A 13,087-nucleotide genomic window follows, 5' to 3' on the forward strand; every position below is an offset into this window, starting at 1 on the left:
AAATGCAGGACCAAGTCTCCAAGCGAGGGCGAGAGGAGGTGGGCTGTCCAGGGAACACTCACCATGGCTTTTTTTGGCCAGTGCCATGAGTGTCATTGCTGGGATATAACACTGCTGCTTTTACAGGCAAGTTACAAGGCATGCTTGCTGGTTTGTCTGGGGTCTTACGATGACCGGAATTATGTCGATTTTCCAATTATCACTAAAAAAACAGTAGCATCAAAATATTAAGAAATGCAAACTATCGTGGCAAGGTTTTTTTGAAGTAGCCTTTCCTTTAACTTCATGTCTCCATACCTGCCCTTCGCATGCTGATGTTATAGCATGTGACAAATAATTTTCAGCAAAAGTAATATTCATTATGGCTCTGATCTTGCAAAGCTATTGTATGGGCACAAGCCTTCTCTTATTGATCATACAGTTATTGGGTCTGGTTAGTGGGTAAAGTCTATTAAATATATTTTTAAAAAGGGGGCAACTATAAGACTTGATGCAATAATAATTTGCCCATTTTGTTTATCAGCTCCTGGCTTGACATTGCCAATACATCAGACAAGGCATAGATGCCCAAGAGATACTAAAAATCTCACTCTGAACACACAACTATATTAGCATTTTTAACACATTGGTTTCCCATCATTACTGTCATGTAAAGCAAAGAACAATACAAAGGCAAAATAGAAAAAAAATAATTAACCTAGCCACGTGATTTCATCCTCTGGCTGTAGGTTTTAAGTATCTTTCTTTAACAGGAAGTCTTCCCCATAGATTTCAGTGGAAAACAGCTATGTTCACACATACACAGGTTGCACATTGGAGGCAGGGAAAGATGGTGGCTTTTTATTACGTGGGCTACACAGACACTGCAAATTGAAGCTTGAGACAGCAGGGTTGCTCCTGTTTCCCCACGATATGGCCTGCTGACGATTAGCCTGTCTGCTTGGGCTGCTCTTCTTCCCTATCCAATCCCTGCATAGCAATTAACAGGGGTGAAAGCAAGCCTGCGCGCTCCCTTGTTACATGTTGAAGCAGCTGCTTGAGCTATCCAGGGGGTTCAGGTGAATACCCAGAAGATCTTTCCTGGAAAGCTGACAACTCTTCCAGGCCTGAATTTATAATATGGACAGACTAAAAGAGTCAATTACCACAGTGTACAGATGATACATAGTGAGGATGAGGATTTGTGGATTCTTAAAGCTGACCCAGACCATCTTCTACTTTGAATCCCTGCACAAATGAGACTGAAGGAACAACTCCAGATACTACTGAGCCTAACAGCTTGCATTTGGCCAAATGCAATTATTTCTCCTGAACTGGAATTTTCCATAAAGTCACACTGATGAGCTCTAACTACACCGCCCATCTGTAACTCTAAGAATTAAATTATGCATAGGCTTTCCCATTGTTTTTTGTGGGTGAGAGATTATTCATGCCATTTACACAATTCAGCCATGTAAAAACACAGCAGCCTGGCTCACAATTACCAGTTGTATTCCAGCCCTTCCAGTACTGGTATTAACAAGTTATATTCTGGTTTTAACAGAGATAACCCTCATAGCAATGCTGGTGAGTTTTTTCTAGCACTTTTCTGCTCACAGTTGACAAAGCCTCCCCAGAGCACTGGCTTCTTGCCCTACTCCCATTTCAGACTTTTCTGCCCAAGAATTCTTTGTTTTACTGTACGGTAAACAGGTCTGTGCCCTCTAGGGAAACAGGAGCTCCTCCAACTCCCTTAGGCTGCATGCACATCTCCTGGCTTTCTGGAAATTAGGTTTCTCCTCCCAGTGATCAACTCTGAAAGACAGCAAGATGGTCAAAGTAGCTGAGCCACTGATGGAAAAGGGATTAGAAACACACAGGTATTAAAAACCCCTAGAAATTAGTTCTGGAAGTGACCAGTGACAGTATGTCTCCATTCTTCTCTCAATGCAATATAGACTCCCTTTTGTCCACTGTCTTTTTATCCCACTCCAAGTTTTTGTCATAGAAATCCAGAGGAATAACTTTTCTGGATTTGATGGAATTAAAATCCCCAAGTGGACGATCCTTCCTACCCGACACCAGTTCAGCATCTCTGTACGTAGGAAGCAATGTCCCAGCTTTTCAGGTTACTCAGTGTGGTGTAACCCAACCGCTCTGTGCAAGGTGTCCAACTCAGTGGGATCTCATCCATACAGATGTCCCCTCTCAGCAAGTGCCTGGTAGGGTCAGCATCTGTCATGCTGGGTCTACCAATACTTCTGTATGTTGTCATCATGCAGGGCCTGTGCCCTGCAGGAGCAATTCTTTGTGTAGGTTATTCATCTATTACTCTCCAGGAAATCTCTTTGTCAGCATAGGCCCTACTCTAATGAGCAGCAAGGCGGAAATTAGGCTCTCCAATGAAAACAGCTATTGGTTTATTTGTTTGGTTTTTTATTTCAACATAGTAATCTCCCTGCAGAACGTTCTAGGAAAGCACAAGAGAAATGTTTCTTCTGTGAAATGTAATTAACATAGTTTTCTTCCTGTTTCAAAGTATAATCGCAAATATAAACTGAAACACAAGAATGGTGTTATTTTGGGCAGTGGTTTGCGCATTTCAAAATACTGTGAAGAGTTTTGTTTGTCAAACTGAAGACAGGGCAGACGTCTGTCCCCCTTCCTGTTTAAGCCAGTGGTCTGGGAAGGGCTGCCGTAACCTATAATGACGGTTAGCTTGCTGAAAGCAACTTGTTTCCCCTGGTCTATAAATGCAGTTTTCCAAAGATTGAACATATGCCACAACATGCACATGCTTTGTGATCCTGTTTGACATGGCAAATCCTGTTCTGATGTCCCATAATATTAAAATTTACATAGAAATACTCAGTTCTGACAAACCTGATACATATACTTTCTCATACACAGCTCACATGAAGTTGTGGAACACTCCTTCAAAGTCAAAGAAATAAGTCAAACTTTCATTTGCAAAGTATTTCCTAACCGTGGAGGAACTTGACCAGACATGGGACCATTTTGACGTTTCACTGTGTATTTGCAATTGCTGTTGAGGTGGCACAGCATTTAAACCTGCGTACAGCTGAGCCCGAGGAGCTGTTGAGAGAAGCAGAGTGTAGCACGACGTGGCCCAGCGGTCGCAGCCTAGGAAAGCAGTGGTAAGGCACCTCCTGGCCAGAGGTCATTTTACCCAGATGGGTAACTCCCTGCAATGTGTCCCCACATGCGAAACGTATAATCCAAGACGGAAACAGAGGACTGAAATAACAAATGGTTTACTTGCTTGCCCCTGCTCTCCAAACAAGGTCAATCATTAAACAAAAAATGAAAAATTACGTTCTGTCAGTGAAAGGCGTCACTAGTATAAGTGGGTATACACTTACTGAACTTGTTTGTGTCTGGGCTCAATAGTCATTACTATAAATCTTTCTGAGCGAGATTACCTTAAAAAAAATATCAGCTGCTTCCTATCTTATTTTCTTAAGTCACTGCAGGAATTTAAAAGTAAATATCCTGGCCTCCATCCATGGTCTGACAAGGCCCACATGGCAGCAATACCTATTTGCCTGAGAGCTGCTCTCCCCTGACACTTGAACACAGGAGTGCACTGCTGTTGCCCTCTTCTCCCTCAGTCTGGACATCCCTCCGTACTGTCAGGGTCTGGGGGCTCCAGGCAGACTTGCACATCTTGGTGAGAAATGTGCTGAACCTTCAGCAGCGGCATCACTGCCACTGCCCAGGGAGTTGGCAAAGCAACATGGAGGGGTGCTTCTCCCAACAGTCAAGGCATGTGTGAGAAGGCTATAGGAGTGCATGTGACTAAGAAGAAGCAGTGTATGGACACAGCATATATTTTTAAAACTAATTTTCTAGATATCAGAAGATATTTAGCTATCTATGAGAAGGTATCCCCATCCTACCTGGAACACCTGGAAGGTGTTTGTTAAGATCTTAACCACATTTTCCAAGACAAGAGGAGCAACACAGGAGAAAGAAGGGAAGGTGGAAAGAAGTCTAAATATTTTTATTTCCAGGTAATTGCACAAAGGCCACTGGACAAAACCTGAAACGCTTCTTGAATCAAATTCCTATTGAAAGTCAGGAACCTGAAATGTGTCCCCTCACACATGTTTTACAATGTTTTGGCCCGTTCGGTCTGGTGACTTACTCTGTCACAACACAACATCGATGGCTATGGCTCAGCAAGGGTTTTCCCAGAGACCTGACACTTCCGGCAAGCATTTAGTACCAAATTTCTCTTCCAGCTCTTTTTGTGGAGCTTGTGACAGATCCAGCCTTGTGGCAGGAGCAGATGTCAAGGAGAGAGATGCTGAGACAGCCAATGCACACCCCTACCCTCCCAAAACACCATCAGGGTGCTGCTGTGAGCAGCTGCCCTCCTGCCCACCCCAATTCTGGCCACCTACAGCTGGACAAGTGCCAGGGCATGCAGCCTGAGGCATCAGATGCATTTCACTCTTGCCTGCCAGCACAAACCTGCAAGGAAAATCCAGTCACAAGCACATAAGTCACTTCCTTCCCTAGCAACATGCATGAGGCACCAAGTCTAAACCAGCCCCATTACTTGGCAAGGCTTTGAGGTCCTGCTGCGTTTTGCAATAACTCAAGCAGGGTGCTGACAGCAGAGGATGCATCCATTACACCCAGGGCCATGGTGGCCCAGATAGTCCTCGTCTGGCCAAGGGGATAACACAGGCAAGCAGGTCTGAGGAGGGTAGGGATGCCACGCACAGCATGGATTTAGCATTCATCTGACACTGACAGTGATCACTGGGATTGCCGCAGGGTAACAATCACAAGCACATCTCCCCGTGGCCTGTCAGGGTGTACAAAAAGGCTTGGAGGTTTCTTAAGGAAAAACAAGCAGGGAAAGGCATAGAAAATTTGTCGGGCAAATCACAGAATCAGCCAACTCATGGGGAGGTGTTTTAAGCCAACCGTTGTGTGCATTTGTTTGCTTTTTAAGTCTGTGGCAGGTATACGTCACTCACACCAGACACCTGGCACACCTGCAGGCTTTGGAGAAACAACCTGACCATCAGGAGGAGCTGACGTTCAAATTACCCCTTTATATATCAAACACAAAGAAATACAAATCAATTCTGGGCACCTCTAGAGGTGTGACAGACTGCTTTGTTTCAGTAACATGTAAAGCTTTCAAACCGGATTTTCTGGCAGCCTTCTAGTGCCAGGCTGGTGGCTTATGAATCATGTTTTGCCTGTCACATCAGCAAGCCAAGTGTGTCAATTCCTGCAGCAAAAGCAATTAAAGCTCTCTGTTGCTCAGCCTAATGAGAGCAGGCTCCAGGCTGAGCAGTACTTTACTCTCTTTAAGAGGAAGATGCTCGCATCAGCCACAGAACATCTCTCCAATACAAGCTTTGCCTTCCTGGGGGGTCTTTAGTGACAGCACACAATTACAAGAGAAGAACAACCTAAAATAAAAGTCTCTCTCAAGCACACAAACACTGAATATCCAGCAGTGTTAGGAAAACACAAGTAGCTATCAGTAGGCACTTGTATGTGAACTGAATTGAATTATACCAGCTCTTTGCTACCTATACTGCCAATTAATTCCTTTATGGTTTCTGCAAGAAGGGGAGGTAAAAAGAGCATGTCATGATACATACCTAGAGCAAAACCTTCCCCTTGTGCCTGGCATGCTGACTGGTCATCAGCCCTTGCTGAGGGTCAGAGCCGGTGGCAGGCTCTGGAAATACAGATCCCCAATACAGAAAGGGTAAGAAATGTTCAACATCACCATTCCCCTTCTGATACAAATCACACTGAAGGACTGGTTAGCAACAGTGGAGGATCAACGACAAAGAAGACAAGTAAAATAGCTTTTTTTTTTCAGCTGTTTCTCATATCCTGGAAAAACACATCACAGTAGCTGCTCTAGGTACTTGGGTTGTCACCTGCACACAGACCCAGCTGTCCCACGCTGAGCCATTTACAGCCACAGGGCTTTATCTCCCTTTGAAGAGGGACCTGTGCTTTTGACCTGTGCCCTTGCACCTCTTACATCTCTGAGCACTTCAAAACCTTTTCCATGGTCCTCATGGCTATTGGAAATCTGCAAACACAGAGAAGCAGAACAGGTGTTTTGAAACAGCCTGACAGAGCAAGTCCATGCCAGAGCCCTGCACAGCTCTGGCTCCTGAGCCCAGCATTCCTGGGAAAGGGCCCCCTTGCTTTCCCCTTTACTGGATAAGGCCCTGACATGAAGTTGTGTACTAGTCGCTTTGTCCCTGACGGTGTCCTTTTTGAACAGGAGAGAAACCGACGCTAACATCAGCTTTTTGGTGAGGCTTTTGTACCAGTATTTTATTGCTGTCATTAAAACCCCAGAGATGGAATCTCACTGGTGTCCTAATGCATACTTTATTAACTTAATCTCATTTTCTAGTTAGTCATGAACTCTCAAACTGCATTCATGCCTTTAAATAAGCAGGACTTTCAGGCATGAGGTGTGGTGCATAGCTTGCTGCTGCCAAACCCAGCTAGTACCTTCCCCTCCTATTAGGTGTGCCAGAGCAGGCTGCCCAGCTAGCACAACCCAGGACAGTGCCTGGCCACAGAGCTCAGTCCCTGGGGCATTGGCACCTCGGTTTTGCCGCCCGAGAAGCGGATGCAGTGGCCATGGGTTGCGGCAGAGAAGATGAAAACTCCCTCCCCACAAAACTCTGCCGGATGACACAGACGCCCCCCAGTTCCCCTCCACATCCCTCAAGGAAGAAACACAAGCCCCCATCCCAACAAACGCCTCCACCTACCAACTCAGGGGATGTTTCTTTAGCTCTGAAACCCCAGGCCTGGGCACCGTTTGAGCCGCATGGAGAAAGGGCCTGGTTTTGTTTTTCCCGTGACTGTAGCGATACTCTGCTCTTTTCTGGGGTCTGGCCTTTTGTTTTAAGTGGCCCAGAGCCAGGCAGCACTAGTTAAGCAATAGCAAAATAGTTCTGGTGTAGCACAGTCTCTGTTAAAATCTTACTCCTGGCTCAGGGACCAGGAAACTAAAAATGAACTACCTCCCTCGAGCATGCCTCCACAAAACCCCCTTTTGTAGAGCACACCGGTAAGGGCAGACAGGACAACACGGGGGCGGGGGGGGGAAGCATCCAGGGGTTACAGAGAGGAGCAGTGCAGGGTGGCAACAGGGAGCGGAGACATCCTCCTGAGCGGGGAGCTGCGAGAGGGTGAGAACATGTATCACAGCATCTCCCCTTAAACACATTTGGTACCTGCCACAGCCATAGCTGGTGACAAGAGAGAGGGAACACAGAGGGGACAGAGGTAATTTTTTCCCCAGGAGAAAAGCAGAGTTTCCTGCCACTGGTTTCCAGGATGACTTACTCATTGCTGGGAAGTGCTGAGAGCAGCAGCTGTTCCCTCCCCAGTTCTTGCACAGCAAATCCTATCTTGCCCCCAGGAGTGTGTCAGAGCTGGTTTCCAGTGACCGAAGGAGGCCCACGAAAGCTGGGAGGCAACAGGGCAGTCACTGGGTTCAAATGAGGTGACAAAATCATCAGCTGCTTGTGACACATCCCAAGCAACTTTGCTTTGGGCAATTAACTTGGAGACCAACATACCTGCCTGTTAGTGATTTACATTCACAATACCTTAACCTCTGTGCATGGAAGCTGTCTGTGAAAACCCAGGGAGCCCACTGGGGGAAACCCAGCCTGAGAAGTCCTCGTGATCTGCAGCACAAGCCTCCTCCTGCTCAGTGGAGATGGGACCTGTGCAAACTAACCTACCGGTCTTCAATATTCAACTTCTCTCATCACCAGCATAACAGTTAATTCCTTTTTTACAGGTGACCATTTCACAGCAAGAACAGTTCCTTTGCACTAATGATCTTGATTCAGATGCATTAATTACAAACAGGAATACAGGCAAAGATTTTCCAGGCAGCAAATGAGACTCTGCCAGGCCACGGCAGCGCTGGGTCTCTTGAGTGTCCCCCAAAGCTTTCCCCACGGCATCTTTCCTTCACTCCTGTTTCAGCTCATTTCAAAAAGCAGAAAATGAAGTTTGGAAGCATAGAAGAACCAGGTACACTGAATAAGCAGGACACCATTCCTCAAAAATGGTATCTAACGAATTTCATTAAGTAATGCCTTGACTTCTGTTTGGCTGGGGATTTTGGATAGTCAGAGCAAGAAGCGAGCACCAGTTTACTCAGGATGAAGCAGAGGAGCTGAGCACTGACAGAGGGCAGAGCAGGCAGAAACGAAACACCAGGGTGGAAATGCAGAGCGGAAAAGGCCAGGCTGGAGAAACAGGAGTGAAAAAAAAGGCCAAAGGGGAAAAACGCAAATAGAAAAGTCAGAAGGCTGGCAGGGGAGAAGGCTTGAAGCACAGGTAGCTCATGAACCTGAGCTGGAAAGGGGGGAGGGAAAGCCAAATAAGAAAGAAGAATCCACTCCAAAAGGCAGACCTGGTTAGTCAGAGGCAGAGCTGAAGCAGAGGAAAAGAGCATGGTCCCAATCCACCCTGTCCCCACCAGCACTACACAGCCTTCTGTCCAAGTCTGTGGCAATCGTCCCTGCTGGGGCAGGTCCACCAGCATCTATACTCCTGCACCAGCTCTACTTTGATCAGCCTGATCACTTAATTATATATTATCCGCAGGAATATATTATCCTCTGCCTCACAGCTTGGTGTGATCTGCATAAAAAATTTAGAGTGTAAACTTAACTGCAGTTTGTGCATTTGGTGCTCACACAGTGCTCTGAATTTCTATAGCTTGCCTAAAGGTGTCCCTGCTATTGCTGGCATGTACAGCATACGCAGTCAGCAGGACTCCACTCAAATATGCTGCCAACAGCAACTATTTTATCCCATTTCTCCCAAGGCATTTTCCACACATATCAGCACTGCCTATGCTGCTCCTCTGCCATACATAACAGATGGAGCCCAAAGTCATGGACTAAATGAACTCAGCGGACATTTGTGGACATTTTACAGGGGTGGTCCATAAACAAGGGGAATAATACCTGTGTATTATACCAAAGGATGGGAAAAGGGGTGGTGGTTAATAAGGATAGATTGGATAGTGTGGGACCCAAGCATGATGTAAATGATATGGAATAAGGGGTGGAGCATGTCACGGTTTTGGCTGGGATCGAGTTGACTTTCTCACTAGCAGCCAATATAGTCCTATGTTTTGGATTTGGAATGAGAATAATTTCAATAATGCACTAATGTTTTTGGTTGTTGCTAAGCAGTCAAGGCCTTTTCTGCTTCTCATACTGCCCAGTCAGTGAGCAGGCTGGGAGTGCACAAAGAGTTGGGAGGAAACACAGCTGGGACAGCTGACCCTGACTGACCAAAGGGATATTCCATACTATACAACATCAGTATATAAAGCTGGGGGAAGAAGAAGGAATGGGGGGAGGTTCAGAATTATGGTGTTTTGTCTTCCCAGGCAACCATTACGTGTGATGGAGCCCTGCTTTCCTAGAGACGGCTGAACACCTGCCTGCCTATGGGAAGCAGTGAATGAATTCCTTGTTTTGCTTTGCTTGCCTTTGTGGCTTTTGCCCTACCTATTAAACTGTTTTTATCTCAACCCACAAGTTTTTCCTCACTTTTACTCTTCAGATTGTCTCACTGATCCCACCGGGGGTGGGCGGGGGAGTGAGTGAGCAGCCTGGCCCTAGTTGCCAGCTGGACTTAAACCATGACAGTCAGCAAACCTTGTGTTGGAGCATCACCATATTTCTGCACAGCCTCTTGGAGATGTGCCACCTCCTACAAGCCCTCCTGGGTGCCCCCAGCTGCCCTCACCTGCCTGTAGGGAGGCCACCCAGCCCCACTTTGCTCAGAGGACAGTAGTGATCAACACTTAGCTGTCATTAGTGTATGCATTCAGCTGCTCTAACAGAAAATAAACAGGAAAGAGTCAAAAGCCAGTGTGTTCCTCAGCTACGTGACTGATCCTGCCTGAGCATAAGCATCTCCTTTCCAGCCAAGTCTCTACTTCCAGCCCTACAGATTCAACCCCCTCTTTACTTTCAGTTGAGCAAGATGCTTTTTACAGTGCTGCTTTGCACTGCTAAATCGTTGGCCTTCAAGAGTTAACACTCCAACTGAAAACCATATATATGTTTAATATATATTCCCAAAGCAAGCTCTACAGCTCAGACAGAAGTCAGGTGTTTAATGCAGGAATTAGCAGCTGCAGGCATGTCAATGCAGTATGTTGCAGCCAGCAACACTAACTCCTCTGTCCCTACAGGGAGCATAAGGCAGGCGACAGAAGTATCATAGAATACCAGGTTGGAAGGGACCTCAAGGATCATCTGGTCCATCCTTTCCTGGCAAAAGCACGGTCTAGGCAAGATGGCCCAGCACCCTGTCCAGATGAATCTTAAAAGTGTCCAATGTTGGGGAATCGACCACTTCCCTGGGGAGATTACTCCAATGGCTGATTGTTCTCATTGTGAAAAATTTTCTTCTTGTGTCCAGTTGGAATCTCCCCAGGAGTAACTCGTACCCATTACCCCTCACCTTTTCCATGTGACTCCTTGTGAACAGGGAGTCTCCATCTTCTTTGTAGCCACCCTTTAAATACTGAAATGTGGTGATAAGGTCTCCCCTAGGTCTTCTTTTCTCAAAGCTGAACAAACCCAGTTCTCTCAGCCTTTCCTCATATGGCAGGCTTCCCAGTCCTTTGATCATCTTGGTGGCCCTCTTCTGGCCCCTCTCCAGCCTGTCCACATCTTTTTTGCATAGCAGGGACCAAAACTGCACACAGTATTCCAGGTGTGGCCTGATGAGCGCTGAGTAGAGTGGGATAATGACTTCTTTATCTCTGCTGGTGATGCCCTTGTTGATGCAACCCAGCATCCTGTTGGCTTTCTTTGCCGCAGCAGCACAATGTTCACACGTATTAAGCTTGTTGCCCACCAGGACCCCCAGGTCCTTTTCCACAGAGCTGCTCCCCAGCCGGGTCTGCACTGTGCTGCACTCCTGGATTATGTGTTCCCAGGTGCAAGACCTTACACTTGTCTTTGCTGGACTTCATAGGGTTCTTGTTAGCCCACTCTTCCAGTCCATCCGGGTCTTCCTGCAGGGTGGCTCTCCCTTCCAAAGTGTCCACTTCCCCACTCACTGTGGTGTTATCAGCAAACTTCATCAGGGTACGCTTGATCCCATCATCCAGATCACTTATGAAGATATTAAACAGCCCGCTTGTCCAGACCATAGCGCATCAGTTTCTCTAGGAGGAGGCTGTGGGGAACCGTATTGAAAGCCTTGGAGAAATCCAGGTAGACAATGTCCACTGCTCACCCCACATCAGCCAAGCAGGTTACTTTGTCCTAGGTCAGGTTTGTCAAGCACCATTTGCCCTTGGTGAATCCGTGCTGCCTTTTCCCAATCACCTGCTTCATTTGACTTGGGATAGCCCCCATGGAGGATTCATTCCATAACCTTCCCCGGGACTGAAGTAAGACTGATGGGCCTGTAATTTCCTGGATCCTCCTTTTAAGCCCTTTGTGTAGATGGGGGTGACATTAGCCTTCTTCCAGTCTTCTGGAACTTTGCCTGTTCTCCACAACTTCTCAAAGATTATGGAGAGTGGCCTCACAATTCTCTCAGCCAGTTCTCTTAACCCGCTGGGGTGGATATTGTCAGGGCTCATCAATTTGTAGGGGTCAAGCTCCTGTAATAGATCACATAGCAACTCTTCCTTCACTGGTGGTGGGTCTGTGTTTGCATCAACCTGGATTTTTGTTCCCAAGGCCTGGGGCCCAACACTGCTGGTAAAGACAGGTGAAGAAAGTGTTGAGAACTTCCACCTTTTCAGCATTGTTGGTGACTAACTCATTCCTCCTGTTTAACAGCAGGCCAATATTTTCCTTCTGTTTCTGCTTGTTGTTTCCATACCTGAAGAACCCTTTCTTGCGGTTTTTGACATCTCTGGCCAATTTCAATTCAAGCTAAGCTTTTGCTTTTCTAACTGCATCTCTGCAGTTTTAGTAGCAGGAAGAGATGCTCCTCAGCAAGGATGTGGGATCATAACCTGACCAAAACTATCTGTTCAACACGCAGTGGCTGATCCACATCATCGCTTCCCGCAGCAGCGTCCCCTGGTCCCTGCCAGACAATCATTACATGCTTTTGTTAGATTTCTATATATGTTCTTTTCTGTAAATTTAAAGAGGACCTTCCCTTCCAGTAAATTACAGCTTTCTTTTGGCTTTCAGGCCAGTCTGCAGCTCATGTTTTCATACAGTCTGAGTTGCTCTCATTTGGCTTTTCCAAGGCACTGACTGCGGAGAAGGTTAAGCAGTTTAGTGGTTGAGTCGCTGGTACAAAAACAAACCTACAGATTTCTGATCCAGAACACACACCAAAACAACACGCTATAGAAAAACAGCCCAGATGGAGCCAAGTATACGTGCTATTGCATTACACACCCCTGGTGTTTATTTACAAAGCAAGCCAAGTAAGACTGCTGTCCTCCAGGTTTCCTTCAACACGTACTTTTTGTGCCCAGAAGCTGCCCTTGGATCGGGTTTTTGGTGTGATGAGCGTGTAAAGCAGCCATGTGTGCAGGACCTGCAGACAGCAGGCTTCTCCAGCACATCTACCAAAAGGTGAAATGCAGGTGTGCGTGGGAGGGCTTCTCCACAGCTGAGCTCTGATATACCTAAGACAACCTAAGTGGATTTGGTGCACCTGCATTGTGGCTTTCCTCCCAGAAAGCACACCCATCGTCCCACCCAGGAGGACCTCAGTTGTCACCACAGAAGAAAACACCTTTCCAGGGACTCTGCAGCTTCACACAGCTGCCCTGCATACTACAGTCCACAAGCCACAGCACTGAGCTGGGTCAGTAAAACAACAGCCCCGCTCCACAACCCACTGCTGGTGTTGGTACCTGCAGTGCTGCCAGCCCCACAGCCTGGAGCATAAGATGCTGGTCCCATCCTGTTCCAGTAGCCTTGGCACCCATGGGTCCCCAGGCAGAGCTGTGGGTTTGTAAAGGGGCTGGTACCAGTGCTTAAGACAAGGAGCAACTCACAGGCAGCTGCTGCCCTCCTGGAAGAGATAAGGAGGCTTCCCCAAGGGG

Source organism: Charadrius vociferus, unplaced genomic scaffold (genome assembly GCF_000708025.1).
Source record: "Charadrius vociferus isolate BGI_N301 unplaced genomic scaffold, ASM70802v2 scaffold178, whole genome shotgun sequence".
Lineage (NCBI taxonomy): Eukaryota > Metazoa > Chordata > Aves > Charadriiformes > Charadriidae > Charadrius > Charadrius vociferus.